This window comes from Grammomys surdaster, unplaced genomic scaffold (assembly GCF_004785775.1).
Source record: "Grammomys surdaster isolate TR1022 unplaced genomic scaffold, NIH_TR_1.0 198, whole genome shotgun sequence".
NCBI classification, from domain to species: domain Eukaryota; kingdom Metazoa; phylum Chordata; class Mammalia; order Rodentia; family Muridae; genus Grammomys; species Grammomys surdaster.
The window spans coordinates 2041318-2058478 of NW_021604643.1; the positions used below are offsets into that span (position 1 = coordinate 2041318).

At 39.9% G+C, this 17161-nt stretch overlaps 1 pseudogene; it reads right to left on the reverse strand.

Annotated features, from left to right (window-relative positions):
• Positions 1-331: 331 nt before the first annotated feature.
• On the reverse strand, positions 332-14949 carry LOC114623403 (annotated as a pseudogene).
• Positions 14950-17161: the final 2212 nt, after the last annotated feature.

Here is a 17161-nt window from a genome sequence, read left to right on the forward strand (position 1 = left end):
AGACCACCTGGAAACCAAGAGGATCAAGAGACCAAGAGAACATGTAGCCAAAATGGCTGAGTTATGTAGGACTCAGGGAAGGTAAGACTGGGAGAAGGGAAGGCTGGAAAGCTTTAGCATAGCATGTGTGGTGTGAGGGGGAGGTATATAAGCTAGGATCATTCTGTAAGAAGTACTTGCCATTCTGAGAACCAGGCAGCAGCATCTGTTTTTTTTTTCTTGCCTCAAGTTTGTTTGTAAAAACAGCATAGGACATAGGTCATCTGCAAATAGTGTGTAGGACGGTGTGTCCCAGCAGTCCATCTGTGTTCAAATTGGCAGAAGCTTTTTCCTATGGGGCCTTCACAGGGGCGGGGCCACCTTTGGGAGCCTGAGATGGAACTGAAGCCTGGGCCTTAGGTGAAACTGTGGCCTCTGCCTTGGTTTGAATCTTAGGTTTGGGTTGGCACAGCCTACGACCCTTGGCCACCTAGCTTTGAATCCTCTTCTCAAGCTTGGGGTAAACGATGAAATCTGGAAGGCTGAGTTTGCGGCTGGGGCCCTTTGGCATCTTGGGCTTGATGGCCTGAATCTTCACAAGGGCCTTGATGGCCTCTGCGCGTGCACTCACTGCCTTTGCATTGTTGCTCTGCCTCTTGTTCAGGCCTTTCTTGTGCTTCTTGGCAAAGCACATGTTCTTCAGGAACTTGAGGTCAAGCCCCTTAACAGATTCTTATCTCTGTGACTGGAGTTTCTTGATGCCATTTCTGGGCCATTTGGAGGGCTGGTTGTGTGTAGTGTGGTCCTTGAACTTGACTATGTCTTCATGGTAACCTGCAGTTCCCGAAGCGGCTTTTATATGTTAAATAGGCACCTCAGTTATCCATTTGCCCTGAGTTTGCAACCTAACAGTAAATTTCCTGGAGAATTCTATGGGAATAATAGCATATTTTTTCCCCACTGTGACACATGTGGGTAAGACTCAACAGGAGAGCACACCTCTAGTCAATTTCTTGTTACCTTCCATTTTATATCTAAGGGATCTTTCCTTCCTCTACACATGAACCACACTGAATGGAAGTGTTTTTATTATAACGCTCCAGAGACCAAGCAAATTCATATAAAATAAAATATTTAAACAAATTCTTCAGATAGTTAAAATGTAGAAATTTAATGCCTAGATGGTCCCATGTCCTTCAGCATGAACCCCAGGTGCTTTGGAAGTCCGCTGTTTTCTCCAGTACATCTGGAGAGCTCAGTTATTTCTTCAGATCACAATTTGCTGTAATCTCCTGCTCCTACTGAATCAGCATCCTGGACAGGAAGGGTCCTGATCTTCCTCTCACATCTTTATCCCATGCATGGCCTCATTGACTCAAAATGCCATCAGCCATCAACAGCAGTTGCCTGTGGCAGAGTTCACCAAAGGTGCTTTTCTTTTCCTGCTTTTGGCAGTGCTTCAGGGGAGCTTCCTGTCCGTACTCTCCCCATATATCATCTCCTGCTGCTTCCTCTGAGGTGCCTCCCCTGGGAAATCTTCCCACCCCCTAACTGCTAGAAGCACCTGAACATTTCTAAATGCACACGGTGTGCATTTAGAACATTGTGCGTTCAAAACCTCACCAGGCTTCTCTTGACCACATGTGCTTCTTTGGCCACCATCTCTTGTCCCCGTTTCCAGCCCATCACTAGTTCATTCCTGCAGTAACCTGCCTTTTTCTCACCCCAGCCAGTCCATGCCACATCTCAACTCAGCTGTCCTTTGACTAATAACACTGTGTCCTTGAACATGCTCCGTTGGATCAGCCCTGGGCCCTATTGACTCTCACTACTGACAGCTTCTCATTTCTTTTTTAGTGTAACCAGAAAATTCCATTAAAGATGTCTGTTTCGCCGGGCAGTGGTGGCAAACGCCTTTAATCCCAGCACTTGGGAGGCAGAGACAGGCGGATTTCTGAGTTCAAGCCTGGTCTACAGAGTGAGTTCCAGGACAGCCAGGGCTACACAGAGAAACCCTGTCTCGAAAAACCAAAAAAAAAAAAAAAAAAAAAAAAGTCTGTTTCTTCTGGCCTTCACTCTCCCGTTTATCCAATGTCACACTATTCTTTCTCTGCCCTAACAACCACTGACATTACATATATACACACAAATATGCATCTCCTGTATTAGGTAGGAAGGGTTTTCTAGAGGAACAGACACAATAAGGGGTGTGTGTGTGTGTGTGTATTTTAAAGGAGGATTTACTAGTTTGGCTTATGTAATATGGATTGGAGAGTCTAACAGTGGACATATGTATGCTGGAGAGACTGAGAACCCAGGAGCTTCTCAGCCTATGAGTCTGGATACCCCAGCGTTCCTAATCTAGTACTGAGGACATGAAGAATATCCTGAGGAGTAGAAACTCTTTGGTTCACAATGAAGGCCGAAGAAACTGAAGTCTGATTTCACTAAAGATTGCAGCAGCAGCAGCAACAACAGCAACAACAACAAGAACGACAAGAACAACAGGGACAGCATGCTAACCACTAGGAAGCACAGGCCAGTAGGCAGGCAACACTGCTTTGTCATCACACCTTTTTCTATCTGGGCCACCTGTTGCAGAGTACCCTGTACTCTGAAAACTTATCTTCTTCCTCAATTCATCTTGTATAGAAATTCCTGCACAGATCCTCTTTCACGGAAGAACTAATTCTTCCAACAGGGCAGCTGATTCTCAGTTAATTTTTATTACTGACATGCTCATACTTTGACCATTTCCTTTTATGCGTTGTATGTACTACATGCTTTTTGTATTTTATTGTATTCATCAAATTATCTTTATCACTTTTTCACTTTGAGTAGTTTGATAGTTAAAATTTTATTTCTGCTGTTTGAATGTTCATTTTTAAATTTGTATCTGCTTGGATGGTTCCTAATGCTTATATTCTTAATTCTCTTTTCAATAGTTATTAAATTCTTTAGCGCCAATTGACTTTTCCTCTTATGTGTTATTATTGCCTGGCTTTAGTTTCTTTGTGTCTGCATCCTGGTAACAGTCATTTCTACTTAGGAATGTTGGAAAGTACTTAGGATACACTGAGGGTTTCTTCTAGATTGCTAGACAGTGGACAAGCTGAAGCCTTTTATCTTACTGGGGCTGGTGGGGAAAGAGAGGACGATGTTTGAAACTATCATCCTAATATGGGTCAGAGTCCATTAAGGACCTTGTGTTGGAAAACAGGCAGAGTCACATCACGTAAAGAACTGCTTCTCATGTTTGTGGCCAAGCCCAAAGTGTTTCTCTCTCTTAAGCATCCTAAAGAGAGGGCATGCCATATGAAGAACCCTCTTCCTCCTGGAGCCCATATTCCTAATGTGGGAAATTGCTTCCCAGACCAAGAACAACTTTTCACCAATGCCAAGAGTGTGGACTCTGTTCTCTACATACTCAATATTCACCCAATATTCCTTTCAATTTAGCACATTATTAGTGAGCTTTTCACTGTCATTTTCTTTTAGGATTCATCTTCTTTCTTGCTGAACTGTAACATTTAGTGATTACTTCTAAAAGTTATGTGTGACATCTTCAGATATCCTTACTTTTTCTTCCTGCGGAAGACATTATTTGCCTTCATATAGGAAATTTTAAATCATTTCCCTGAGAACACTATCTAGATACTCATTTGTTTTCTGCATAGTAGACTGTAAAAGTCTGATTGTTCTTCATTTCTCTGCATAAACTTTTTTTTGCTCCCCTTGTGAAAACTTTAGCATCCCCCATTTGGCTTTACATCACTTTATAATAATAATGTTTCTCAAGTTTTATATTTGACATCAAAGATACCTTTTGTGTTGAGATTAATATGCAATGATTAAAGTTAATGAGTATAAAACTGTCATTGTGATATAGTGAGTACTGCTCAATCAATTTTTGTCTAATTCTACTCAGTGGTACTTCTGAATCTCTATGTTTTCCAGTAGACTACCTGTGGAGCTATGGTTCATAGTTTGGAGATAATAAGCATTCCTCTCCAGCAGTCCTAGTCAGTGGAAGAGTGTTGAAATTTTCCTCTATGGGGTATACAATTCAATTTGGTCATGCTATCAGGCTCTGCAGGAAAACATGTATGTGTCCCTCTGTCTGATTTTGTCTGAATTCTCATTCTCATAGCGCTCTCTCTCTCTCTCTCTCTCTCTCTCTCTCTCTCTCTCCTCTCTCTCTCACACACACACACACAAACACAAACTCTGTTGCTGTTTAATAAAAACAGCAACATATTATATTAGGGTTCACTGATATAATCTTATTTTACTTGAATTGGCTTCTTTAGAGACCCTGTGTCCAAAAACATTTTGTATTCTGAGGTCCATTGAGTTTCAATTTCAACACATGCATTTTAATATGGGGAAGAGAATACAGTTCAGTTTACAGCAGTAAGAGTATCTACTGAAGTACTGAGACTATTATTTATTGATTATAAATACTGTAGTTTTAATTGTATAAATTAATAAATTGCTCTGACATGTTCATACACACTCACTCATTTTGGTAGTTTTTACTTTACCATCTGGTCTTTCCTTCTTCCACATTGCCCTCCCCTCCTTCTTCCTCATTGATTCTTTTACCTCAGACAGTCTTTACATTTCTACACATGAGGGGAAAGAATAAATTACAATGTTGAAGAGGGAAAGATTTTTTAAATTAACATTTTGTTCATACAATATATTTTAATCACATTTCTCTCCTCTCTCACCTCCTCACAGATTATTCTTACCTCCCTACACATTCAACTTTATGTTCTTTCTCTTAAACACAAATACACACACACACATCAAAACAAACAAACAAACACACACATCAAAACAAACAAACACACACACACACAAACACACACACACACACAAACACATACACACACATCAAAACAAACAAACACCAATAAGGTTTTGCCAAAACCTTATTGCCAAACAAAATAAAATGCCAAGGCAAAATAAAACAAAACACAAAACTCCCTCTCCCACAAAAATACATAGAGTTTGTTTTGTTTTGGTCAACTACATCTGGGCATGAATCATGCCCTAGACTGTGGTTGATTTACTCCATGACACTCCATTGTAGAAAATGGATTTTCCCTTTGTGTTGACAGCCAATGGGTATCAATTGCAAATAGTTTTTTGATTGAGGGTGGAACCTGTGTCCACTTTTCTGTCTCAGTGCTGACAAACAAACAAATAAACAAGAAACACAAAACACACACACACACACACACACACACACACACACACCAAAAACCAAACCAAACCAAACCAAAACAAAACAAAACCCCCAGTGATTTATTACACCCATAACATTTGTACCACTATATAGTGCAGGTGGGTTGCTGCCTTTGGTGACTGCACATGGGATGGATCCCCAGGTGGGGCAGTCTCCAGACAGCCCCTCCTTCAGTCTCTGCTCCACACTTTGTCTCCATATTTGCTCCCTTGAGTATTTTGTTGCTCCTTCTAAGAAGGACTGAAGCACCCATACTTGGTCTTCCTTCTTCATGAGCTTCATGTGGTCTGTGAGTTGAATCTTGGGTATTTCAAGCTTCTGGGCTAATATCCAACTATCAGTGAGTGCATACCATGTGTGTTCTTTTGTGATTGGGTTACCTCACTCAGGATGATATTGTTCTCTGCCTAAGAATTTCATGAAGTCATTGTTTTTAATAGCTGAGTAGTACTCCATTGTGTAAATGTACCATATTTTCTGTATCCATCCTTCTGTTGAGGGACATCTGGTTTGTTTCCAACTTCTGGCTGTTATAAATAAGGCTGCTATGAACATAGTGGAGCATGTGTCCTTGTTATATGTTGAAACATTTTTGGATATAAGCCCAGGAGTGGTATAGCTAAGTCTACAGGTAATACTATGTCGAATTTTCTGAGGAACCGCCAGACTGATTTTCAGAGTGGTTGTACCAGCTTGCAATCCCACCAACAATGGAGGAATCTGTCTTTCTCCACATCCTCACCAACATTTGCTGTCACCTGTGTTTTTGATCTTAGCCATTCTGACTGGTGTGAGGTGGAATCTTAGGGTCATTTTGATTTGCATTTCCCTGATGACTAAGGATTTTGAACATTTCTTTAGGTGCTGCTCGGCCATTCGACATTTTTTCAGTTGAGAAGTCTTTGTTTAGCTCTGTACCCCATTTTTAATAGGGTTATTTGATTGTCTGGAGTCTAATTTCTTGAGTTCTTTGTATATATTTGATATTCGCCCTCTATCAGATGTAATGCAGATAAAGATCTTTTCCCAATCTGTTGGTTGCCATTTTGTCCTATTGACAGTGTCCTTTGCCTAACAGAAGCTTTGCAATTTTATGAGGTCCCATTTGCCAGTTCTTGATCTTAGAACATAAATCACTGGTGTTCTGTTCAGGAATTTTTCCTCTGTGCCCAAGTATTCGAGGCTCTTCCCCACTTTCTCTTCTATTAGTTTCAGTGTATCTGGTTTTATGTGGAGGTCCTTGATCTACTTGGATTGAGCTTTGTACCAGGAGATAAAAATGGATCAATTTGCATCCTTCTACATGCTGACCTCCAGTTGAACCAGCACCATTTGTTGAAAATGCTGTCTTTTTTCCACTGAATGATTTTAGCTCCTTTGTCAAAGATCAAGTGACCGTAGGTGTGTGGGTTCATTTCTGGGTCTTCAATTGTATTCCATTGATCTTCCTGCCTGTCTCTGTGCCAATACCATGCAATTTTTATAACTATTGCTCTGCAGTACAGCTTGAGGTCAGGGATGGTGATTCCCCCGAGAAGTTCTTTTATTGTTGAGAAGGGTTTTCGATATCCTGGGTTTTTTGTTATTCCAAATGAATTTGCAAATTGTTCTTTTTAACTCTATGAAGAATTGAGTTGGAATTTTGATGGGGATTGCATTGAATCTGTAGATTGCTTTTGGCAAGATGGCCATTTTTACTGTATTAATCCTGCCAATCCATGAGCATGGGAGATCTTTCCGTCTTCTGAGATCTTCTTCAATTTCTTTCTTCAGTGACTTAAAGTTCTTATCATACAGATTTTTTTACTTGCTTTGTTAGATTCACACCAAAGTATTTTATATTATTTGTGACTATTATAAAGGGTGTTCTTTCCCTAATGTTTTTCTCAGCCTGTTTATCGTTCAAGTAGAGGAAGGCTACTGATTTGTTTGAATTAATTTTATATCCAGCCATTTCGATGAAGTTGTTTATCAGGTTTAGGAGTTCTCTAGTGGAAGTTTTGGGATCACTTAAGAATACTATTATATCATCTGCAAATAGTGGTATTTTGACTTCTTCCTTTCCTATTTGTATCCCTTTTCCCTTTGACCTCCTTTTATTGTCTAATTGCTCTGGCTAGGACTTCTAGTACTATATTGAGTAGGTAGGGTGAGCGTGGGCAGCCTTGTCTAGTACCTGATTTTAGTGAGATTGCTTCAAATTTCTCGCCATTTAGTTCAATATTGGCTACTGGTTTGCTGTATATTGCTTTTACTACGCTTAGGTATGAGCCTTGAATTCCTGATCTTTCCAGGACTTTTACCATGAAGGGGTGTTGAATTTTGTCAAATGCTTTCTCAGCATCAAGTGAGATGATCCTGTGTTTTTTTTTCCTTCAAGTTTGTTTATATAGTGGATTACATTGATGGATTTCTGTATATTGAGCCATTCTTTTTTTTTTAATTTCTTTTTTTTATTTGAACATGAAATGCTTTTTTATAGCATGTTTTACAAGGGGAGGGGGTAAGAGGGGCCAGGTGGTGGAAAAGTACAAAATCTTCTTGGCCTGTGCCTTGAAACATGTCATGGTCTATACGGTACACTGCCTTGAATTATGATCTACCTGCTGTTCTTCAGAAGATATAGTATACTGCTTGAGTTATGGTCTCCCTGCTACTCTTAAGATGATATGGTACTCTGCTTTGAGTCTCTCTGCAGTTGCTAAGCAGGATCTTGCAGTTGCCAAGCTTCAGAGGACATTGTGCAGGTGGGGAAAGGTAGGGGGTGAGGGTAAGGGCGAGGGTCCTGGCTTCTGGCATCTCCCCCTTCTCTGTTTAGTTAGAGAAGGCATCTTATGATCAATCCCAACTATGTGAATTTTGAATTTGGATGTCTAATTATGGGGGGTCTTAGACAAGTTCACAACCCCAAAACACTGATGTGAGACGAGTCACATCGATGGTTGAAGGTTTTAGGCTGTCGATGATGGGCAATGTCAAGGGACTCCGACGTGCGTGAAAGGAGGGTGAGAGCCCTGTCTTAGGCCATGTAGGCTGCACCCACTCCCAGCACCATGCACTCCTTTTCGGCTGCATTGGGTGGGCCCCTGGGAAGTGGACCTACAATAATCCCGTCATTGGGCTAACTCTCAGCCATCCTAGTCTCTTGTAAATGTTCAAGTTACCAACCATTTGTCAGTTTGGGGTGTAATATTGTCATAAAGGAAGGCTCCCCAATGTTAGCGGCCATATCAAGGGCGGCCTTGGTTTAGGAAAAAGCCAATTTTTGTTGTGGTGATCAAGAGGCCAAGCTCTCTAGTGAGAGAAGCGAGGGCAAAGCCAGGCATACCAGGAACCCTTCTGGAGGGCGTGGAAGTCTAGCGGTCGACCGTAGTGGGAGGCAGGGGAGCTGGCAGCTGTGTCAGTCTCCTTCAGAGTCACTTCTGGATCCTCTTCAATTTTTGGCTGATGGTAATGAACTTCAACCGTCTTCTTGATGGCAACATCAACCTGGTTCCGTGGATGACAGGTCGCCGGCGACGATCTCTGTCTCGCTCAATCTTGATGTAGTGCGCACATCCTCTCAATGAGGGTCCGTCCAGAGGGGTCCGTGCCTCGAGCCCCACGTCTGGGTGCACTTGACCCGACCGGCAGGTCCTAGTTATTCGTGGGGGCGAGGAGGACTGCAACCTGCTATTCTTCAGAAGATATGGTACACTGCTTGAGTTATGGTATCCTTGCTATTCTTCAGATGATATGGTACACTGCTTTGAGTCTATCTGGAGTTGCCAAGCAGTATCTTGCAGTTGCCAAGCTTCAGGGGACCTTGTGCAGGTGGGAAAAGGTAGGGGTTGAGGGTAAGGGCGAGGATCCTGGCTTCTGGCCCATCTGGATTAGAACTTCTAACAGCCGGCATCACAGGTGATGCATTTTTACCTGGAAAGAAAAAAGAAGGGGATTCTCAGGGAGATTTCTCTTCCCTGGATGTAAATTGTTATTCATCGTATTTATGGTTGGGCCTGGCTTTGTGAGGGTATCTATTTTTTTCATTGATATTTGTGGTAGCCGGTTAGCTGTGCCTTCTGTGGTATTGGACAGGCATATCAGTCCTCGGCTCCATAAGGGAACTGGGTCTGGGGCATTCCCTTTACGGGTATGAGGGTCCTTCTCCATATCTGTGGCAAAGTTTTGTTGGTCTTGGTGGTGCCCGAGGTCACCAACATGGTCAGCAAGAGATTTGCCATGAGCTTTCAGCTTTAGAGAGAGAAAAGTGAACAAGGCATGATGGAGAGTATTTCAGGGGGACTCCTTCTGAGGGGTACCGTTCCCCCTCTTTTGTTTTTAAAGCCAATTTTTCAGAGTTCTTGTAAAATCAGGGCAGAAGTGCCAACAGTTGCTCCTTCCACACTCAGAGAGTCATGAAGACCTTATTTAAGGATATATAAATCTATATTAATAATCTTTTGTCAAAGGACTTTTATAGCACCACTGACAATTAATCAGACTATATGATATATCGATTAGAAATAGCTTTTTCTACTTTTTGTGAGATTACCTCTCTTTTGTCAATTAACTGTTGAGGAAGTTAGGGTTTACCTCTCTCTTGAGAATATTGGACAGAGGTTTAAGTTCTTTTGTGGAGAGCTTAAAATAGGATCTTAGCCAATTTGCAACTCCTAGAAACTTTTGAAATTAATTTAAAATAAGTAAACTCCCTTTTTTAAAAAATCCTTTATCTGTGTGGGTTTTTTATTGGATATTATACGTATTTACCCTTCAATGTTATCTCCTTTCTCATTCTCCCCCAAAATCCCTTATCCCATACCCCCTCCTCCTAATTTTTGTGATGGTGTGCTCCAAACATCCTCCCAGTCCTATCTCCCTGCTCTCAAATTCCCACACAGTAGGGGATCCAAACTTTCGGGGACCTTGGTCCTCCACTTTCACTGAAGTCTAACAAGGTCACCCTCAATTCCCTATACAGGTGCGTGAGTCCCTCCCGTTGTGCTCTCTGGTTTAGACTTTGGGAGTTCTGGTTGAAACTTTTGATACTCCTTCTAGAAAGGACCAACGCATTCATACTTTGATCTTCCTTCTTCTATGTGAGTTTTATGTGGTCTATATGTAGATTCTTAGAAATTGTGAGCTTTTGGGCTAATATCCACTTATCAGTGAGTGCATACCATGTATGTCCTTTTGAGATTGGGTCATCTCACTCAAGATGATATTTTCCAACTCCATCCATTTGCCTAGGAATTTTGTGAACTGATTGTTCTTAATAGCTGAGTAGTACTCCATTGTATAAATGTACCACATTTTCTGCATCCATTCTTCTGTCGAAGGGCATCTGGGTTCTTTCCAACTTCTGGCTATTATAAATAAGGCTGCTATGAACATGGTGGAGCATGTGTCCCTGTTGTATGTTGAAACTTCTTTTGGGTATATGCCCAGGAGTGGTATAGCTGGGTCCCCAGGTAACACTATGTTCAATTTTCTGAGATACTGCCAGACTGCCTTCCATAGTGGTTGTACCAGTTTACAATCCCACCAACAGTGGAGGAGTGTTCCTCTTTCTCAACATCCTTGCGAGCATGTGCTGTCACCTGTGTTTTTGATCTTAGCCATTCTGACTGGTGTGAGGTGGAATCATATTGAGCCATTCTTGCATTCCTGGTATAAAGCCTTCTTGATTATGATGGATGATTGTTTTTGTGTGTTCATGGATTCAGTTTGCGAGAATTTTATTGAGTATTTTTGCATTGATACTCACAGGGTAAATTAGTCTGAAGGTCTCTTTCTTTGCTGGGTCTTTCTGTGGTTTAGGTATGATCATTAGCTTCATAGAACAAATTGAATAGCATTCCTTTTGTTTGTATTTTGTGAAATGGTTTGAAGTGAATTGGTATTAGGTCTTCTTTGAATGTTTGGTAGGATTCTGTACTAAAACCATCTGGGCCTAGGCTTTTTTTTTTCTTATTTTTTTTAATCAGTTTTTGGTGGGGAGACTTTTAATGACTGCTGCTATTTCTTTAGGAGTTATGGGAGTGTTTAGACGGTTTATCTGCTCCTAGTTTAACTTTGTTACCTGGTGTCTGTCTAGAAAATTATCCTTTTCATCCAGATTTTCCAGTTTCGTTGAGTATAGGCTTTTATAGTAGGGTCTGATGATCTTTTGAATTTCCTCAGTTTCTGTTGTTATGTCTCCCTTTTAAGTTCTGATTTTATTGATTTGGATACTGTTTCTGTGCCCTCTGGTTAGTCTGGCTAAAGGCTTATCTATTTTGTTGATTTCTTCTAAGAACCAGCTCTTGGTTTTGTTGATACTTTGTATAGTTCTTTTTGTTTCTACTTGGTTGATTTCAGCTCTGAGTTTGATTATTTCCTGCCTTCTACTCCTCTTGGGTGTATTTCTTTGTTTTGTTTTTTTGCTTTGTTTTTTTTTTTTGTTTGTTTTGTTCTAGAGCTTTCAGATGTGCTGTCAAGTTGCTAGTGTATGCTATCTCTAGTTTCTTTTTGTAGGTGCTCAGAGCTGTGAGTTTTTTTCTTAGCACTGCTTTCATTGTGTCCCATAAGTTTTGGTATGATGCAACTTCATTTTCTTTTTTTTGTTTTTTGTTTTGTTTGTTTTTTGTTTTTTGTTTTTTCTTTGAGACAGGGTTTCTCTGTATAGTCCTGGCTGTCCTGGAACTCACTATGTAGACCAGGCTAGTCTCGAACTCTCGAACTCAGAAATCCGCCTGCCTCTGCCTCCCTAGTGCTGGGATTAAAGGCGTGTGCCACCACCGCCCGGTGCGACTTCATTTTCATTAAATTCTAAAAAGTCTTTAATTTCTTTCTTCACCAAGTTATCATTGAGTAGAATGTTGTTCAGTTTCTACATGTATGTGGGCTTTCCGTTGTTTTTGTTGTTATTGAAGACCAGCCTTAGTCGGTGGTGACCTGACAGTATGCAAGGGACTATTTCAATCTTCTTCTATCTGTTGAGGCCTGTTTTGTGACCAATCATATGGTCTATTTTGGAGAAGGTACCATGAGGTGCTGAGAAGAGGGTATATTCTTTTGTTTTAGGATGAAATGTTCTATAGATATCTGTTAAATCCATTTGGTTCATAACTTCTGTTAATTTCATTGTGTCTCTGTTTAGTTTCTGTTTCTAAGATCTGTCCATTGCTGAGAGTGAAGTGTTGAAATCCCCCACTATTATTGTGTGAGGTGCAATGTGTGCTTTGAGCTTTAGTAAAGTTTCTTTTATGAATGTGGGTGCCCTTGCATTTGGAGCATATGTGTTCAGAATTGACAGTTCATCTTGGTAGATTTTTCCTTTGATGAGTATGAAATGTCCTTCCTTATCTTTTTTGATTACTTTTGGTTGAAAGTTGATATTTTTTGATATTAGAATGGCTACTCCAGCTTGTTTCTTGGGACCATTTGTTTGAAAAATTGTTTTCCATCCTTTTACTCTGAGGTAGTGTCTGTCTTTGTCACTGAGGTGCATTTCCTGTATGCAGCAAAATGATGGGTCCTGTTTATGTATCCAGTCTGATAGTCTACATTTATTTACTGGGGAATTGAGTCCATTGATATTAAGAGATATTAAGGAAAAATGATTGTTGCTTCTTGTTATTTTTGTTATTAGAGGTGGAATTATGTTTGTGCAGCTATCTTCTTTTGGGGCTGTTGGAAGATTACTTTCTTGCTTTTTCTAGGTTGTAGTTTCCCTCCTTGTGTTGGAGTTTTCCATCAATTATCCTTTGAAGTGCTGGGTTTGTGGGAAGATATTGTGTAAATTTGGTTTTGTCATGGAATATCTTGGTTTCTCCATCTATAGTGATTGAGAGTTTTGCTGGGTATAGTAGTCCGGGCTGCCATTTGTGTTCCCTTAGGGTCTGTATGATATCAGTCCAGGATCTTCTGGCTTTTATAGTATCTGGTGAGAAGTCTGGTGTAATTCTTATAGGTCTGCCTTTATATGTTACTTGACCCTTTCCCCTTACTGCTTTTAACATTCTTTCTTTGTTTTGTGTATTTGATGTTTTGATTATTATGTGATGGGAGAAATTTCTTTTCTGGTCTAGTGTATTTGGAGTTCTCTAGGCTTCTTGTATGTCCATGGGCATCTCTTTCTTTAGATTAGAGAAGTTTTCCTCTATAATTTTGTTGAAGATATTTACTGGCCCTTTAAGTTGGGAATCTTCACTCTCATCTATACCTATTATCCTTTGGTTTGGTCTTCTCATTGTGTCCTGGATTTCCTGGATGTTTTGGGTTAGGAGCTTTTTTCATTTTGCATTGTTTTGTTTTGTTTTTTGTTTTTTCAAGACAGGGTTTCATTTTGCATTTTCTTTGACAGTTGTATTAATGTTTTCCATGGTATCTTCTGGACCTGAGATTCTCTCTTCTATCTTTTGTATTCTGTTGATGATGCTTGTGTCTATGCCTCCTGACCTCTTCCCTAGGTTTTCTATCTCTAGGGTAGTCTCCCTTTGTCATTTCTTTATTGTTTCTACTTCCATTTTTAGATCTTGGATGGTTTTCTTTAATTCCTTCATCTGTTTGGTTGTGTTTTCTTGCAATTCTTTAAGAGATTTTTGTGTTTCCTCTTTAAGGGGTTCTACCTGTTTACCTGTGTTTTCCTGTATTTCTTTAAGGGAGTTATTTGTCCTTCTTAAAATCTTCTATCATCATCATGAGAATTGATTTTAATTCTGAATCCTGCTTTTCCGGTGTGAAAGGATATCCAGGACTTGTTATGGTGGGATAACTGGCTTCTGATCTTGCCAAATAACACTGGTTTCTGTTGCTTGTGTTCTTGCAGTTGCCTTTTGCCATCTGGTTAACTCTAGTGCTACCTGTACTCACTGTCACTGACTGGAGCCTGTCTCTCCTTTTACCTTGGCTGTGCCCAAACTCCTCAGAGTCCAGCTGTCTCTGTGATCCTGTGTTCCTGAGATCCTAGGTGTAAGAGTGCCTGTGACTCAGGTTGCCTCTAGGATCCTGAAATCCTATGATCCTGAGTGTGTTAGATCTCCTGGAAGTCCAGCTTTCTCTGCTGAGTGCAGTGGATCCTCTAGGATGATTCAGGAAATGGTGTCTTCAGGTGTGAAGACCAGCTAGGAGTCAACTGCTCTGAGTACAGCAGATCCTCTAGAATGGGTCAGGATATGTTGTCTTCTCGAGAGCAGACCAGCTAGGAGTCTTTCCAAGCAGAAAGGACCAGGTAGAGAGGGCGGAAGGCTAATTTCATTTTTCTTAACAGTGGAGTAATGTTACTTTGTGTAGGTATGCTACATTTTCCCAATTCTTTCACTTACGATGGACTTCTAGGCTATTTCCAGTTTCTGAACATACTAAATAGAACAGTAATGAACATGGATGAACAGGTGTCTCTGTAGTAGATATTGAGTCTTGGGCATATATTTAAGAGTAGTATAGCTACATCTTGAGGTAGCTCTATTTCCTGCTACCCAAGGAACAAGCACACTTACTTCCATATTTATTGTACCAGTTTTCACTTCCACCAGGAACAAAGAAGTGTTCCCTTTCTCCCACAACCTCACACTATTTTCTGTCATTTATTTTATTGAGCTTTGCTCTGCTGTCTAGGGTAATATGAAATCAAACAGTTTTAATTTGCAGTTCTTAAAATTATACAGCAACCACTAGGTCTCACGTTCTACAAGAATCTGCTACGTACCTGCCTTAAGCATTTTGGCTGTTTTACTTTCTTTTATGTACATGCTCCCACATATTGCGTATTTTAACTCCTCTATAGATACACCATTATGTATTTATTTTATTATTTTCATATGATCTCAGAAGGGAAGGGAGGCAAATGTGTGTCAACTAGCTGAAATTTCAAAGGGGGAAAATTAATAATCCTTATACTATAATAATAATAATAATAATAATAATAATAATAATAATAATATTACTGGTAAAGAAATTTCAAAACAGTTAAAATGTTCACATCAGTATGCAAAATTCAGCATGCTTATGTTGTCTGATTTTAGTGATAGTTTTATGATTTGTTATTTTCATACATTCTGAAGTTGCCGAAACTATTCTTTAGGTAAAGAATTTCTGACATCTAGGAAGTCTGTATAGTTATGCTCATGAACTTTTTATAGATTCTAATCAAATAGCTATGATTCTGATCAAATACCATTCTAATCAAATACTGTAGAATCTCTTACATAATACAGAGAATATTGAATTACTGAAGAGGTAGGAATGTACTTTGTGTCTAGGTGTCTCCTACAGACAGCTTTAATATCTGTCACAAATCCCGCTACTGGCCACTAGAGGACACTAGTTTCAATGACTTAAAAAAGGATTACTAAAAATTGTGCACACATCATTTGTTGTCTGTAGTACTAACTCCAACATCATGTCTGATCACATCATATGTAAAATGTGACTTTGTTATTTTGAGCTTGAGAAAGAGGTCTTTGTTTACTATGAATTTCCTGCTGAAATAGAAATGCCGAGTTACTTGCCTACAGGAGAGTGCATAAAAAGAGTCAAGGAGCTCTGGAGGCAGTCTTACTCTAGGGAAAGAGAGAAGATCGGAGAGTGGAGAAAGAAATAAAATAGAAAAAAAAACCAAGTTGATAAATGGAATAGAAGGAAATAAACAAGATGTGAAGAATAGAATGAGTCATGAAGGATCCATGCGATATTAAGGAAAGAGGGCTGTGGTGTGGAATTCCCTCAGCCCTGCCCCCGAGTTTCTCAGATCTATATACTGTATCAGGTTGAATGGTGGCTCCCCATGCCTGTCAGCTTTCTGTCTGTAAAGTACCTGATATGACCGATCAGAAAAGGTTTATCAGAGCTCAGGTCAGGTTTTAGTGCTGAATTTTGCTTTGGGTCTATCAGATACATAGTAGTGATGGAAAGTATACAGAAAAGTTGTCACCTCATTGCCAGGAAATGTGTGTGTGTGTGTGTGTGTGTGTGAGAGAGAGAGAGAGAGAGAGAGAGAGAGAGAGAGAGCATCCCTTCTAAGTATCTCCAAATATCTGAGAACATTCTGCTAAGCTCTGTCTCCTAATAGTCTACTATCTCTCACTAGCATGAGTCCAGGCACTATGCCTTTAATACTTGGCCCTTTAGGAGAACACAACATCCAAACTGTAGCATCTCATAAAGATATGGTCCTCTGACATCAGTTTTTGGTTGTTGTTTAACTTTACTATAAAAGTGTGTGTGTGTGCGTGTGTGTGTTGTGTATAAGATTTGCTATGATGTACATGTGGAGGTAATAGAACAACTTTGGGGAATGAATTTTTGCCTTCTACCTTTTGTTAGGTTCTGGAGATTGAACCCAAGTTGTCAAGCTTGATGTTTTTATTGGCTGGGCCATCTTTTAAGTCATAAATGTAACTTTTAAAGAAAGTTGTTTTTCCTAAGAATTCATATGTAATAATTGTTCATATTTATGGGATACAATGTGATCAAAGAGTGTAATATATTGTGATCAGGTCATGGAAAGTAATACATCTGTCTCCCAATATACTTGTTCTTTCTTGGTCTTAAACATCTTTACAGACCTGTCTTCTTATGCTTGATAAAATATATAGAATAGGGTGTAAATTTGCTCAGCATGTCAAAGTGATATCATTCTGAATTAGCAGGTGGGGCTTAGATTCAATGCTGTGTGTCCTCATAAGAACCAGAAGATAAAGAGCCATATACAAGGGCAAGCTGTGTGACGAAAGAACAGATATATGGCTCCAACTGTGTATGACCAGCCACTAGGCCTAGACAAAGGAAAAGGATAAAGAATGCTAAATGGGAGGAAGCCCCTTCAACACTTTGTTTCTAGACTTCCAACTCCAGAACTATGAGAGAACAGATTTTTGTACTTTTGAGCTATGGTTTCTGAACATATCATATAACAACTCTAGGAAACTAATTTGTATATCAGACCTGTCCACAAGGACTGCT